This window comes from Scylla paramamosain, chromosome 31, assembly GCF_035594125.1.
Source record: "Scylla paramamosain isolate STU-SP2022 chromosome 31, ASM3559412v1, whole genome shotgun sequence".
NCBI classification, from domain to species: domain Eukaryota; kingdom Metazoa; phylum Arthropoda; class Malacostraca; order Decapoda; family Portunidae; genus Scylla; species Scylla paramamosain.
The window spans coordinates 15,899,000-15,913,999 of NC_087181.1; the positions used below are offsets into that span (position 1 = coordinate 15,899,000).

Below are 15,000 nucleotides of genomic sequence, written 5' to 3' on the forward strand. Positions count from 1 at the left end.
AAGAGTGAAATTCAGGAGTAATGTAATGAGAGGCAAGATCGGGCGGGAAACTGACCAGGCCGGGATAATGGAGCCGGTTACTTTTGTTTCCTTCTGGTTTTGATCATTCCCACGCTCGTGTATGTTTTTATCTTCATTTTTAGAGCCTTTTGTGTGTGTCAGTCACCGTATTTCAGCTTCAGGATGTTGCAAAGTGTTTTAATGTTTGTTGCTGGTCTAACAAGCGGTCATTCCCTCCTTCCCTCCTTACCTCCTCCTCCGTTGCTATAACCCCTCCCCCACGCCTTTAAATCTATTTATTCACTATGTTAAAGCTTCAAGATGTTGCAGTGTATTTTAATGCTTGTTATTGGCCTTGGAACTGAATTTGAAATGACTAGCAGTGTTGCCCTCCCTCCCCCTTCCCCTCCCCTCTCCTTTCCTCCTTCCCCACCGTCGTTATAATCTTTCAACGTCCACGTATATGTCATTGACCATGTGACGGCTAGATGGTGCAGCGTGTATTGATGCTTGTTACTGATGCCGGAATTGAATTTGAAGTGCTTTTAACTAGCAGTACATGGAATTAATATGAATGGCCTTGTTAACTTGTCCTACCCATGTTACCCTCCCTCCCTCTCTCCCATGGTTATTATACGCAAGCTCTCTTAAATCCTTGTAACGTTTTTGTATTATGATTCAGCTTCAGATATTCAGGGTGTTCTAGTGCTTGTTATTAGCTAGTGCTTGGTATTAGACGCAATTAACTTAAATTGTCTTGTTAACTAGCTGTCTTCCCCACTCTCCCCCTCCCCTCGCTTTGTTATAACCCTCCCAACTCGTAATATCTCTTATTCATTACATTTCAGTTTCAGTGTGTGTGTGTGTGTGTGTGTGTGTGTGTGTGTGTGTTCCTGTGCACGTTATTAGCTATGAAATTAATTGCTTTGCCGACTCGTTTCTCTCCCTCTTGTGCCTTGTTATAATGATTCCCTTGTATTATTATTATTATTATTATTATTATTATTATTATTATTATTATTATTATTATTATTATTATTGGTATTATTGTTTCATTGTTCATGTGCTTATTTGCTACGAATTTGCCTTGTTAACTACCCGTCTTGCTCCCCCCTCCTCCCCCCATCTGCCCCCATCCCTACTTCCCTTCTTTAACCATCTAAACCGTCAACCTTTTTTTTTTCCTTAACTAAGCTACCTTGTTCTCCCCTTCCCTCGTTCACTAACTACCTTACTCCCCCTTCCCCCATCCTTTAACATCCGTCTCCATCAAATTAACATTATCTTAACATCAGCGGCGCATCAGGTTAACATCAACTCAACATCAAGGCAACATTTATCTCCTTTCTCCCCTCGCTGTGATACCCCGCTGGGTTTTGAATATCTTGCGAGTACCTGCATTCTTTCCAGGTTCCGGCGCCAGGGAGGTGTTTTAAAAGTTGGAAAGGTTCAATTTTCAATGGTCTTTACTCGGTCCGTCTCGTTTTAAGTGTTTTTTTGTATTTTTTTTTTTGTATTTTATTTTTTTTGCGTCTTTCACATTTTCAGATTTTATTTTTTTTGCGGTTTCTTTGGTTTTTCGTTTTTTTTTTTTCTCTCTCTCTCTCTCTCTCTCTCTCTCTCTCTCTCTCTCTCTCTCTCTCTCTCTCTCTCTCTCTCTCTCTCTCTCTCTCTCTCTCTCCCCGCTCTTCTTGTTTGTTACTATTCTTGCTTTCCTCCTCCTCCTCCTCCTCCTCCTCCTCCTCCTCCTCCTCCTCCTCCTCCTCTCTTCCCCAACATATTAATTAGAATATTCCTTAGAAGTATGTTCGTATTAATGATGAAGTTAACTATTTCTTTCTTCCTTCCTTTTCTGCCTTACAAACATTTTCAGGAGTGTTCTTTTCAATCTATAAACATTTTTTTAATTTATTTATTTTGAAGTGGAGTGGAGGGACGGTGAGTGGGTGAGTGGATGGGTGGGGAGGAACCTTCTTGGTCTTCTACTCCACTTGTCTACTAATAGGGAGGATCTGTAGAATAGTGGTCTGTGTAAGTGGTGGTGTTATGCAAGGTATTTTTGTATAGCTTTATTTATTTTTATTTATTTATTTATTTGTTTATTTATTTGTTTATTTGTCTTTTTCATAATTTTGTTCCTTAAAGTCTTGAATTGTTTGTTTGTTGGTTTGTTTGTTTATTTATCTATACCTTAATTTATTGACTCGTTTATCTATTTAATTATTTATGGTTTAGTTCCTCGTAGGCTTAAATGATTAATCTGTAGGCCTATTTATTTATATTATTTATCTATTTCTTCATTTACCTTTGCCTTCCTATTTATTTCATTATTTTAGTCCCTTATAGGCTTGGGTAATTAATCTATAGGCTTATCTGAGGCCTATTTTTTTTCCACTCCTATATCCGTTTGCTTATTTGATTTATTTATTAATGATTTTGTTCGTGGAGGCAAGTAGGATTCGCCCGTAGGCTTAAATTTTTGAGGCCTATAAGATACTGGCTTTTACTGCTATATTTACCTTCGTTTATTTGTTCATTGAGAATTTTGTTGAGGAGGAGGAGGAGGAGGAGGAGGAGGAGGAGGAGGATGATGGATGTTTACAATTTTTTTTCTTATTTCTTTTTGTACTCCTTTGTGTAAAGAGTAAAGAGGAGGTGGAGGGGAAGAGCAAACAACAGCAGACTTTTAGACCCTTACAAGGCTGTTGGTTATAAGCTAAACTATCTAATCTAAAGTAACAGGCGTAGTGATAGTAAATGCTGAGGAGGAGGAGGAGGAGGAGGAGGAGGAGGAGGAGGAGGAGGAGGAGGAGGAGGAGGGATACTAGTTTCTTCTGTATTCTTCCTCCTTTTTCTTTTGTTTTTCTTTTCATTGTCTTTGTTTTCTTGTTCTTCTCCTTGTCCGTCTTCCTCATTATCATCATCTTTCTAGTTGTTCGTGTTCATCTTCATCACCATCTTTTCCTCTTGTTCTTCTGTCCTCCTCCTCCTCCTCCTCCTCCTCCTCCTCCTCCTCCTCCTCCTCCTCCTCCTCCTCCTCCTCCTCCTCCTCCTCCTCGTCCCTATAACTAAGAGGAGGCCTTTGCTATCTCTGTCTTCCTCTTGGCTGCCTCCTCTTACGGCTCTCTCTGAAATGACCCTCACCCACCATCATAATTGGTAGTGGTCTCCTCCTCCTCCTCCTCCTCCTCCTCCTCCTCCTCCTCCTCCTCCTCCTCCTCCTCCTCCTCCTCCTCCTCCTCCTCTTTGCTCTGATACCATCGAACTGTCTGAACGAGTGTCGGAAGCAGCCACTTGACTGTCCTAGTTATTTTATTTTCAATGAGAGAGAGAGAGAGAGAGAGAGAGAGAGAGAGAGAGAGAGAGAGAGAGAGAGAGAGAGAGAGAGCCAGTTAGAGCTAGACCAAGAGACAGACAGACAGACAAAAGGGCAAACAGACAGACAGACAAATACACACACACACACACACACACACACACACACACACACACACACACACACACACACACACACACACACACACACACAAGGAACGTAGGGGAAAAAGAAAATGAGAATGTAATATGAAAAAAAAAACAGCATATTAACGAACAGTAATGAGAGGGAAAATGTAAAAGAGGGGAAAAAGGAGAGGGTATTAGAGAATGATCATGGCGAAAAAAAGAGGGGAGGGATAATAATGAGAAAAAAAGGGAAGAGGGGGGAGGTACAGTAATAAAGGGAAATACAGAGGGAAAAGAGGAAATAAAGAGGGGAGAAAAAGGGGAAAATTATAGTGAAATGTTTCCTTTAACGTGGTGGCGTTATTATCAGATCAGAGAGAGAGAGAGAGAGAGAGAGAGAGAGAGAGAGAGAGAGAGAGAGAGAGAGAGAGAGAGAGAGAGAGAGAGAGAGAGAGAGCAGTAGGTGGTCTAAAGCAGTAGAGCGTAACACAGCAGGAGGTAAAGGAGGTGGTGGTGGTGGTGGTGGTGAGGAAAAAAATAAGTTAAGAGGAAGAGAAGAAAATGAGAATAAGGAACGTGTGTGTGTGTGTGTGTGTGTGTGTGTGTGTGTGTGAGACTGAAGTATTATAAGGATGAAATATAAAGTATGCCTTCCTTCCTTCCTTCCTTCCTTCCTTCCTTCCTTCCTTCCTTCCTTCCTTCCTTCCTTCCTTCGTTATTCCACTTTTCCTTACTTTAATGTTCACTTCTGCACTTTTTTTTTTACCTTGTCTTTATTTTGATTTATCTCATCTATTTTATTCCAGTTTATCCTGTGTTAACTTCACGCACCACCATTTCATATTTTACTACTTCATTCCTACTTCTCTATCATTTTTCTTGCATTATCTTCATTTTCCATCAGATTACTTTTAATTTCTTTTTACGCTCTTTCATCTTAATTTTCAATGTCTTGTATCGCATTTATTTTCATTTTTTTTTTCACTCTTGTTTCTCACTCTGCCTCTTCTTTTTTTTTCCGTATTTTTTCTTTCTCTTCCTTTCTCTTCTCTTTTCTGATTTACGGTGTTTTTCTGCTTTCCCTCATTCTCATTAATCTGTCACATTTATTTACCTTTCTATATATTCCTTCTTTACCTTCTTTTTCCTTCTCCTTATCTCTTCTCCTTCGTTCCTTTTCTCATTCACGTGTGCTATATATTCTCCTTTCCCTCATTCTCCTTTTTTTCTTTCTCATTAATTTACATCACATTTATTTTGCTTTGTACTTGTATAATTTTTTGCCATCTTTTTCCTTCTTATCTATTTTTTTTCCTTATTTACGTGTTAAATGTCTTATTTTTCCCTCATTCTCATTAACTTGCATCACATTTATTTATCCCTCTCTTTACATACCCCTTTCTCTATTATTTTCCTTCTCTTTTTTTCCTTCTTTGTGTTAAATCTGCTTCTTTTCTCTTTCTCATTAACTTAATCACATTTATTAATCTTTCTATATATAACCCTTTTTACTTTTTTTTTCTCCTTATCTCTTTTCCGTTTCCTTCTCATTACTCGTGTTTTAAGTGTTCTCCTTTTTCCCTCGTCCCGTTTCCTGTGCCTATAAAATTTCCACTTTCAAAAGGTTTTCTCGAGGCAGTACGAAAAAGAAAACTACTACTACTACTACTATTACTACTACTACTACTGCCACTCTTATCGTTCCTGAAATAGGTTTGTTTCATACCATTTCAGAAGATTGGCGGGCGGGTATAAGTGTGTGGTGCTGGTGGTGGTGGTAGTAGTGATAGTAGTAGTGGTAGTGGTAGCTGGTTAGATTTCTTAGTAGTAGTATTGATAGTAATGAAGTAACAAAAAAAACTACTACTACTACTACTACTACTACTACTACTACTACTACTACTACTACTACTACTACTACTACTACTACTACTACTACTACTACTACCAATAATGAGAATGAAAGGGTAGCGAGGGCAGGTCATAGAAACAGTTCCTATCCAAATACAGCGCAGGAATATAAGCATTAAGAGGCGTGTATCCCTGATTGCTTCTTATAAGAGGCGGCCTTGGGATGAGGACTGGGTCGAGATTGTATCCTGAGAGAGAGAGAGAGAGAGAGAGAGAGAGAGAGAGAGAGAGAGAGAGAGAGAGAGAGAGAGAGAGAGAGAGAGAGGGTTTATATGTAAATTTGAAACGTATTGGGATTTGAAAAGAAAAAAATAGAGAAAAGGAAGAAAAATGTAAATAGATATATATATTTACACACACACACACACACACACACACACACACACACACACACACACACACACACACACACACACACACACACACACACACACACACACACCTGCCCCTGTCCAGGTAATCCCTTAATCCCAGCAAATTCACCTGAGCGCCGTCCACCAGGTGTAATGCTTCCTTCACCACCACCACCACCACCACCACCTTCACCTGTACTGGTCCCTTCCTTCCTTCCTTTTGTTTTTTTGTTCTTTTCCATTGTTCCTGATTCGTTTTTTTTTTTTTCGTTTGGTCCTCCTCTTTCATTTCTTCCTTTTTTCTTTGTCTTTGTTATTGTTGTTGTTGTTGTTGTTCGTCTTCTTTTACTTCCTATCTTTTTTTTTCTTTTTCTGTTTCTCCTCCTCCTCCTCGTTCTCCTCGTCGTGATCCTCCTCGTCCTCCTCATCCTCCTCCTCCTCCTCGTCCTCCTCCTCCTCCTCCTCCTCCTCCTCCTCCTCCTCCTCCTCCTCCTCCTCCTCCTCCTCCTCCTCCTCTTCCGCATTAGTTCGATCATTAATGGCGCACATAAGATCCTATTCGGTGATAATGAAGCCACAGAGAATTAGAGCCTCCTGACAAAGCCTGGAAAGGGGTTAGCAGCTTCAAAGGGGCTTCAAGAGGGGTTTCAAGGGGCGTTTTGCGGGTTTAAGGGTTTTTAGGGTGTTTAAAGGGGTTCTGACGATGGTTTAAGAGAATGTAAGGTTTTTAAGGGTATTTTGTACTGTTTTAAATGTTTTGTGAGGGTTTAATTGAGTTTTAAGGGTTTAAGGGTTTTTAAGGGTGTTTTGATGAGGTTTTGGGGTGATAAGGGTGGTTTAATGGGATTGTGGGGCTGTTAAGGGATCTGGGTATCTTGTAGGGTTTTCATTTTTTTTTTTGTGAGGGGATAAAGATAAAAAATGATGTAGATGGGGAAAAAAAGTTAAAGGAAAAAATTGTCCAACGGGAAATTATCCGTAGTGGTTCAACGTGTGCGGAGGAAAATACACGTCTAGAAGGGGGAAAAAAAGGTCTGTCTGTATACATGCTTAGTAATGAGAGGAAAAAGTGACTATGAACGAAAAAAAAAAACCGAAACGAAATTACCCTTAACAAAGAGAGAGAGAGAGAGAGAGAGAGAGAGAGAGAGAGAGAGAGAGAGAGAGAGAGAGAGAGAGAGAGAGAGAGAGAGAGAGAGAGAGGCACCTTAATCACTCCTTACAAAATATAGACAAGACATTAGAGTGTTAATTGGAAGTGCATCACAAAGTAGATCCAGTGATAATATGTTTTAGAGGATAATTAAGTATACATTACTAGCAGAGATTTACTGAAGGGAGGGAGAGAGGCTTAGATACCCTTAAGGACGTGATCTGATCCTATTAAGTACAATGGAGGAGAATCAGTAGGCGTTAATGAAAGAAAGGTCTGCTGGGATGGCTTTGAAAATTGAGGAGTGCTAGGAAAGGGTGTGGATTCGTTGTAATGGAGTAAAAAGTGGATTGAGTGATGTGATGAGAAGAGTGGTGGATGAATAGAAAATGAAGTGAATTGAGGGGAAAAAATAGAAAACGTAATGGAAGAAAGGTTTGCTGGGATGGCTTTGAAAATTGAGGAGTGCTAGGAAAGGGTGTGGATTCGTTGTAATGGAGTAAAAAGTGGATTAATTTAAGTTGTGATGAGAAGAGTGGTGGATGAATAGATAATGAAGTGAAGTAAAAAAAAGAAGAAAATGTAAGTTATTAACGGATGAATATATACTGATGAATAGGATAAATGCACGTTAGGTTTTGTAGAAGTGAGGATGAAGAACTGATGGGGAAAAAAAATAAAACTAGGTAATGAATAAATAGATAATGATTAATGGATGCATAGGTAATGATTAAGTGGGTCATCATTAGCTAGGTTTTGTGGAAGTGATGGGAAAAGTCATATTTAGTAATGGTGAAATAATTAAAGAAGAAAAAAATATAAAGATTGAAACTGAATAATGGATTGATAGGCAGGGATAAAAGAAGGATTACTCGTACGTGATTGGTATTGAAAAGGTGAGAAAAGGTGATGAGTGAACAGATTATGGTGAAAAAAAAAAAACTCATTCACACCTGTCCTGGAGGTTGCATTTGTTCACACCTGTTCGCTTAAGTTGTAAAAATAACCCACATCTATTCACACCTGTACACAACACTACCTTCCCTTCACACCTCCATACCTCCACCTTTAATCCTTTATAATCCATATCGAGACTAAAGTAAAAAAAAATGCAGTATTAATTTTCTCTCATCACCCTGTCTGTCAGCTGGTCTTAGGGGCGTGTCTGGCTGTCAATCGCTGTCTATCTGCCTGTCATTTATTGAGTGGGAGCGTCCATCTGTCTGTCTATGCATGTATCTGTCTGTCTTTATTACTGTGTTCCCCTGTGTATGTTTTATTTGTGTCTGTCTATCTGTTTGTCTGCCTGCCTTTGTTTTCTTTTATTTGGAAATAGAAAGAGGTGAAGGAGAAAGGGGAAAGAGTGTAAATAGAGACATACAGGATAAATAAGGAAAGAAAATAAAATAAAAAAAGTCTCGGTTTTAAGAAGAGTCAAAGAATAAAAAATGATAATAATGACCATAAGAAAATGATGATGAAAGATAATTCATGAAGGGAAGAAGTAATAGGAGGAGGAGGAGGAAGACGACGAAGGAGAAGAGGAAGAAAATGAACAAGGGGGATGAGGAAAAAGATGAATGGGATGAATAAGGTAAAGAAGGAGAACAGGAAGAAGAGAAAGACGGGGAGGAGAACATAAAGATTAAAGATAGGAAGATAGTTACTGATAAAAGAAAAAGGAAAGAAAACGATAGATAATAAGATAGGCGAAGAGAAAGAGAAACAGAAGGAATAAAATAAAAATAACTGTGTATAAGCAAAAAAAAAAAAAGAAAGAAATAAACAAAAGGAAAAGCGAAGAAGAGTATAGATAATAAACACCAAGAATTAAGAGAGAAACAAATGACACACGAAAACAAAAGACAATAAATAATACGAACAGAAAAAGGCAGACGGGGAGAGAGAGAGAGAGAGAGAGAGAGAGAGAGAGAGAGAGAGAGAGAGAGAGAGAGAGAGAGAGAGAGAGAGAGAGAGAGAGAGAGAGAGAGAGACGAAAAAGAAACACTGCAGAGTAAAAAGAAAATAACACGAGGCGAATGAAGCTGCAATTAAGAGCGGACGAGAGAAAGGAAGCGAGAGAAATTGAGGAGAAGCGTTGGTGAAAAGCAAAGGAAATGAACGATAAATATAAGAAATGAGAGGACGAAAGAGGACGAAGCGAAAAGTAAAGGAAATGGAAGGAAAGAAAGAAGAAAGAAGTAGGGAAGAAGAAGAAAAAGAAGAAGAAGAAGATGAAGAAGAAGGAACTCAACGAGAGTGGCGATAAGAAATACAAATATTGCTGAGTAAACGTGGGAAAAAGGAGGAGGAGGAGGAGGAGGAGGAGGAGGAGGAGGAGGAGGAGGAGAGAAAGAAGGAAAGAGAAAATGATAATATAAAGAAAGAAATGCCTTGGTTCCAAAAAGAGGAAATGAAAGACAAAAAGAAATAAAGGTGAACAACAGAAAATAGTAATAAAAGATGACTGAAGGGAAGAAATAATAGGAAGAGGTGGAGAGGAGGAAGGTGGAGAGGAGGAAGGTGGAGGAAAGAAAAGACGAAGAAAGAAGAAATTAGAAGGAAGAAGGAAAGGAAGACATGGAAAATAGACACGAAAATAAGAAATGGAAATTAAAATAAGAAACTGAGAAGAAAGGGCGCAAAAACAAAATAAGAAGAAATGAAAGAAAGAAAAGACGAAGAGGAAAAAAAACGAGAACAAAGAAAAAAAGGAAAGAAAAGACGAAGAAAGAGAAAACACGTAGAAAAAAGAAAAAGAAAAGACGAATGAAGAAAAGACGAAACTAGGAGAATAAAAGACAGAAAACGAAAAAAAACACGAAAAAAACACGAACAAAGAAAAGAAAGACGAAAAAAAAACACTAGGTAAGAAAAAAAAAGAAAACGAAGAAATAAAACAAAAGACAAAGAAACAAGACAATAGGAAGAAAGAAACAGATGCAGCAAAGTGAAGCAAACAGACACAATAAAAACAATTGAAGCCAAGGAAGCGCTGAAGCACCACGGGACCAAGACAGTGATACTCCCCCAGGGTGCCGCCAGGAAGGAGGAGGAGGAGGAGGAGGAGGAGGAGGACTGCTATTAGGTCTGCAAGGAAAAGGATAAACAGCAGTAGCACAGGAGGAGGAGGAGGAGGAGGAGGAGGAGGAGGAGGATTACAAAATTCTACTGAAAAGAAAGTTGAAAGAGGAAGTGAGAAAAATAAACTTGGACTGGCAAAGGATGCAGGACTGGCAAAGGATGCAGGGTGAGGTCAGGTCAGGGACGGAGTTCAGAGAGATAAGGCAGGATGAGGAGGTGAGGTGAGGCTCCAGAAGGGAGGAGGAAAGAGGAAGGGGGAGATAGGTGTGAGTATCTTGGAATGTCAGGTCATGGTGAAATGAGAGAGGTAAGGTCGAGGCGAGTTGATGAGGGAGGGAGAGGATGGTAGGGAACGAGATGAGGGGTTTAGGTGAAGTAAATGTAGATGAATTGTATAAATATTTCGTAGATAAAGTTCATACAGGTCAATTAGCAAATATCCCATATAAAACAATAAGATCACAAAAAAATGACCCTAAATGGATGACTGCTAGGTTAAAGCATTATATAGGGCGTAAGAGAAGTGTATATAAGAGATTAAAGGCAGGTGAGGAAGTTTTAAGGACACAGTATAATGAATTAGTTAGAACAGTCAGGAAGTTAACGAGGAAAGCTAAGGACAATTATGAATTAAAGGTAGCCAGCCAGGCGAAGACGGACCCCAAGGGATTTTATCAGGTATACAGGACGAAAAATAAGGATACTGTAGGTCCATTAAAGGCAGCAGATGGGGAGCTGGTTAGTTCTGGGGAGGAGATTAGTAAACTTCTAAATGATTATTTTTTAACTGTCTTCACTCAGGAAAACATGCAGGATATGCCAGATAGTGAACAGGTGTTTAGAGCAGATGAGTATGAGAAGCTGACGGATATTTCCATAACTAGGGAGATAGTGGAGCAGGAGATAGATAGGCTAAAAAAGTTCAAGTCACCAGGACCTGATGAAATATATCCCAGAGTACTGAAGGAATGTAAAAAGATTATTAGTGAGCCGTTAGTTTCTGTCTTTAGGAAATCACTGGAGTCGGGTGAGGTACCAGTAATGTGGAGGCAGGCTAATGTAGTACCCATCTTTAAGAAAGGGGATAAAACTTTAGCGTCTAATTATAGACCTGTCAGCTTAACTTCAGTTGTAGGTAAAATGTTAGAGTCAATAATAGCCAGGAACATTAGGGAACATTTAGACAAACATAACTTGATAAATCAGTCACAGCATGGCTTCACGAAGGGGAAGTCTTGCCTGACAAACTTGTTAAGTTTTTACAGTAAGGTGTACGAGGCAGTAGATAATGGTGATAGTTATGATATCTTATATCTGGACTTTAGTAAAGCATTCGACAAGGTGCCCCATCAAAGGCTCCTGAGAAAGGTTAGGGCGCACGGGATAGATGGGAAGGTGTTAGGTTGGATAGGGTCATGGCTTGGTAACAGGCGACAGAGAGTGCTAATAAACGGCACGAAATCCGAGTGGGGTCATGTCATTAGTGGGGTGCCACAGGGATCAGTATTAGGGCCATTATTATTTCTAATATATATCAATGACTTGGATAGTGGAATTAGTAGCGATGTTAGTAAATTTGCGGATGACACAAAGATAGGTAGATTAATTAGGTCAGAAGCGGATGCCATCGCCTTGCAGACAGACTTAGATAGAATGAATGAATGGACGGATAGATGGCAAATGCAATTTAATATCAATAAATGCAAAGTGCTTAGCGTAGGTAGAGGAAACCCACACAATAGGTACACATTAAACACCCAAACTCTGGTAGGTACAGGGTACGAGAAAGATTTAGGAGTTATAGTTAGCTCTGAACTCCGTCTAGGGAAACAATGCATAGAAGCCAGAAACAAGGCAAATAGGGTACTAGGATTCATTTTTAGGAGTGTTAAAAGTAGAAGGCCGGAAGTAATATTAAAGTTATACTTGGCGCTGGTCAGACCTCATCTAGACTACGCTGTGCAGTTCTGGTCCCCACATTACAGGAAAGATATAGGTCTATTAGAATCAGTACAGAGGAGAATGACTAAAAGGATCCAGGGGATGAGGAGTATTCCTTACGAAGCGAGGTTGAAGCGGTTAAATTTACATTCTCTAGAGAGACGTAGGTTAAGAGGGGACCTGATAGAAGTCTTTAAGTGGTATAGGGGTTATAACAAGGGAGATGTAAGCAAAATTCTTAGGATCAGCAACCAAGGTAGAACAAGAAATAACGGGTTCAAGCTTGAAAAATTTAGGTTTAGGAAGGAGATAGGAAAAAATTGGTTCTCAAATAGAGTGGTAGATGAGTGGAACGGACTCAGTAATCATGTAGTTAGTGCCAGGACACTAGAGAGCTTTAAGAAGATTAGACAAGTTTATGGATGGGGATAACAGATGGAAATAGGTAGGAGTGTTTCATACAGGGACTGCCACGTGTAAGCCTGGTCGCTTCTTGCAGCTTCCCTTATTTCTTATGTTCTTATGTTCTTAAAACAATTGAAGTGGAAAAGAAAGGCAGAGAGAGAGAGAGAGAGAGAGAGAGAGAGAGAGAGAGAGAGAGAGAGAGAGAGAGAGAGAGACTACTGATAGATTTTAAGTTGAAGAAAGAAAAGAATAAAAAAAGAAACAAAAGAAAACAAGCGGTTAGAAAGAGACGTGGAAGAGGAAGAAGAAAAGAAGAAAAAGAAAGAATGAAAAAAATTAAGGAAGGAGAAGAAGAAAAAAGAAAGACGAAGAAATGAAGAGAATTGAATGAAAAGAGGAGATGAGGAGGAGGAGGAGAAGGGAACAGGAGATCCGAAAGAGGAGGAGGAGGAGGAAGAAGCGTAATTGGAGAAGAGGAGGAAGAGGAGGGAATAGCGTTCGTGTAAGTAAATGAGGTTAAGGAAAATGAAGAAAAGTAAGGGAAGGAAGGAAATGAAAGAAGGAAGAAGAAGAAGAAGAAGAAGAAGAAGAAGAAGAATATTGGGTAACAATGATAAAAGACTTGATAAGGAGAGGAAAGAAATTTGAAAAGAGGTGGAAAATTTAAAAGTCGAAAACGCTGAGGAGGAGGAGGAGGAGGAGGAGGAGGAGGAGGAGGAGGAGGAGGAGGAGGAGGAGGAGGAGGAGGAGAGGAAGAAGAGAAAATGAAGGCAGAACTAGGAGAGGAAATTTGATGATGCAGGAGAAAGTGCAGAATGAATGATAAGTTGGAGGAGGAGGAGGTGGAGGTGGAGGAGGAGGAGGAGGAGGAGGAGGAGGAGGAGGAGGAGGAGGAGGAGGAGGAGGAGGAGGAGGAGGAGAGAAGGAAACGAAGCTACAAATAAAATAGTGGTAATACTGAGAGAGAGAGAGAGAGAGAGAGAGAGAGAGAGAGAGAGAGAGAGAGAGAGAGAGAGAGAGAGAGAGAGAGAGAGGATAGTTAAGATAGTGAGAGAGAAACTATTGTCACTTAATTAGGAGGCTTGGAGGTGAGAAGAGCAGGAAGAAGAAGAAGAAGAAGAGGAGGAGGAGGAGGAGGAGGAGGAGGAGGAGGAGGAGGAGGAGGAGGAGGAGGAGGAGGAGGAAAATATCATAAAACATTGTACTTTTACCATTGAATCAAAACTTTTTCCCATAACAGTTTCCTCTCTGTCTAGATCTTTTTTTCCTTCTTTTCCTCCTTTAGCACTATTATTATCTTTTTTCCTTCCTCCTCCTCCTCCTCCTCCTCCTTGAGAATATCACCTTTTTTTTCTAATTTCCGAGTTTCTCTTCCTCCCCTTCCTTCTCTCGTTATCATCCTTTTTCTCTTGTTCCTCTTTTTCTCATTATTTTCTTCCCCATTTAGCCTTTACCTTCTGTCTGTCTGTCTGTCTGTCTGTCTGTCTTGTGTTTCCCTGTCAGTCTGTCTCGGTTGGTCTCTCTCTCTCTCTCTCTCTCTCTCTCTCTCTCTCTCTCTCTCTCTCTCTCTCTCTCTCTCTCTCTCTCTCTCTCTCTCTCTCTCTCTCTCTCTCTCTCTCTCTCTCTCTCTCTCTCATTCTTTTCCTTCCCTTTTCTTCACTTTTACCCTTCATTCCCAACTCTTCCTCAACCTCTCCTTCCTTCCCTCCTTCCCTCCTTCCCTCCCTCCCTCATTCAGTCCTTTAGAAACAAGATGAAGGAAACAATCTCATTATATCTCCATTCACAAGTACTATTCCGTCCCCTTCCCTTCCCTTCCCTTCCCTTAAGCTATGGAACTTAGAGATATAAGACACGGTAATGCCCTGCCATGCCCCTGTGGTTGGCACTTATGGCTAGACATCTAAGGTTCTGTTAATATGTGAGGCTGGGAGGTCCGAGTTGTAAGGGCTGGAGCGTAGAGGGAAGGGAGGAGAGAGGGAGCTGGTTGATGGAAAAGGTAAAAGGGTGCAATGGAGAAGGAGGGTCTTCATTAAAGTGATGAAAAGGGAGAAGAAAGGGAGGAAGGAAGGAAGGAAGGAGGGGAGAGGTTCGAGGAATGACAGAAGGAGAGATATGTTGATAAAGAGAGTGAATGCAAAGGTGGGAAATGTACTCTGAAAGGAGAGAAGAGAAATGAAGAGGAGAGGAGAAAAGGAGGGAAAGGAAGAGGTTTGAGAAATGTGAAGGGGAGGAGAGATGTGATGATAGAGGGTGTAAGTGGAAATTAAGTAAATATTGTTGGAAGGTTAAAAAGAGAGGATATGAAAGGAATAAGAAATAGAAGAAAGGAATGAGGAAGAGGAATAAGAGATCTGTTGGTAAAGGAAGTGAATGGAAATATGATAAATATAGTTTGAAGGAAGAAAGGAAAGGAGGTAATCAGATTGACGAAGAAGAGAAAAGAGAAAGAAAATGGAGGAGTTTGGTGAGTTTAGGAAGGGAAGGAAAGAATAAAGAGAATAGATAAAAACAGATAGAAAGAGGAATAAATGAAAAATCGAAAATGGAAAGAGAAAAGTAGGAAACGAATAAGGAAGGTTTATATAAATCAGGGAAAGGACGAAAGGAGGAAAATAGAGTAGACAGATGAAAAGGAGATAAAAAGAAGAGTGAATAAGAAAAATAGAGATTAAAATGATGAAATAACAATAATAAAAAATAAAGAAC

General features: G+C 39.9%; 1 long non-coding RNA gene across 3 annotated transcripts in view; it reads left to right on the forward strand.

The window, feature by feature from the left end:
• The window catches only part of LOC135088718 (uncharacterized), a 109,289-nt gene that overhangs the window by 207 nt on the left and 94,082 nt on the right, over positions 1–15,000 (forward strand). The gene's annotated exons all lie outside the window — the stretch shown is intronic.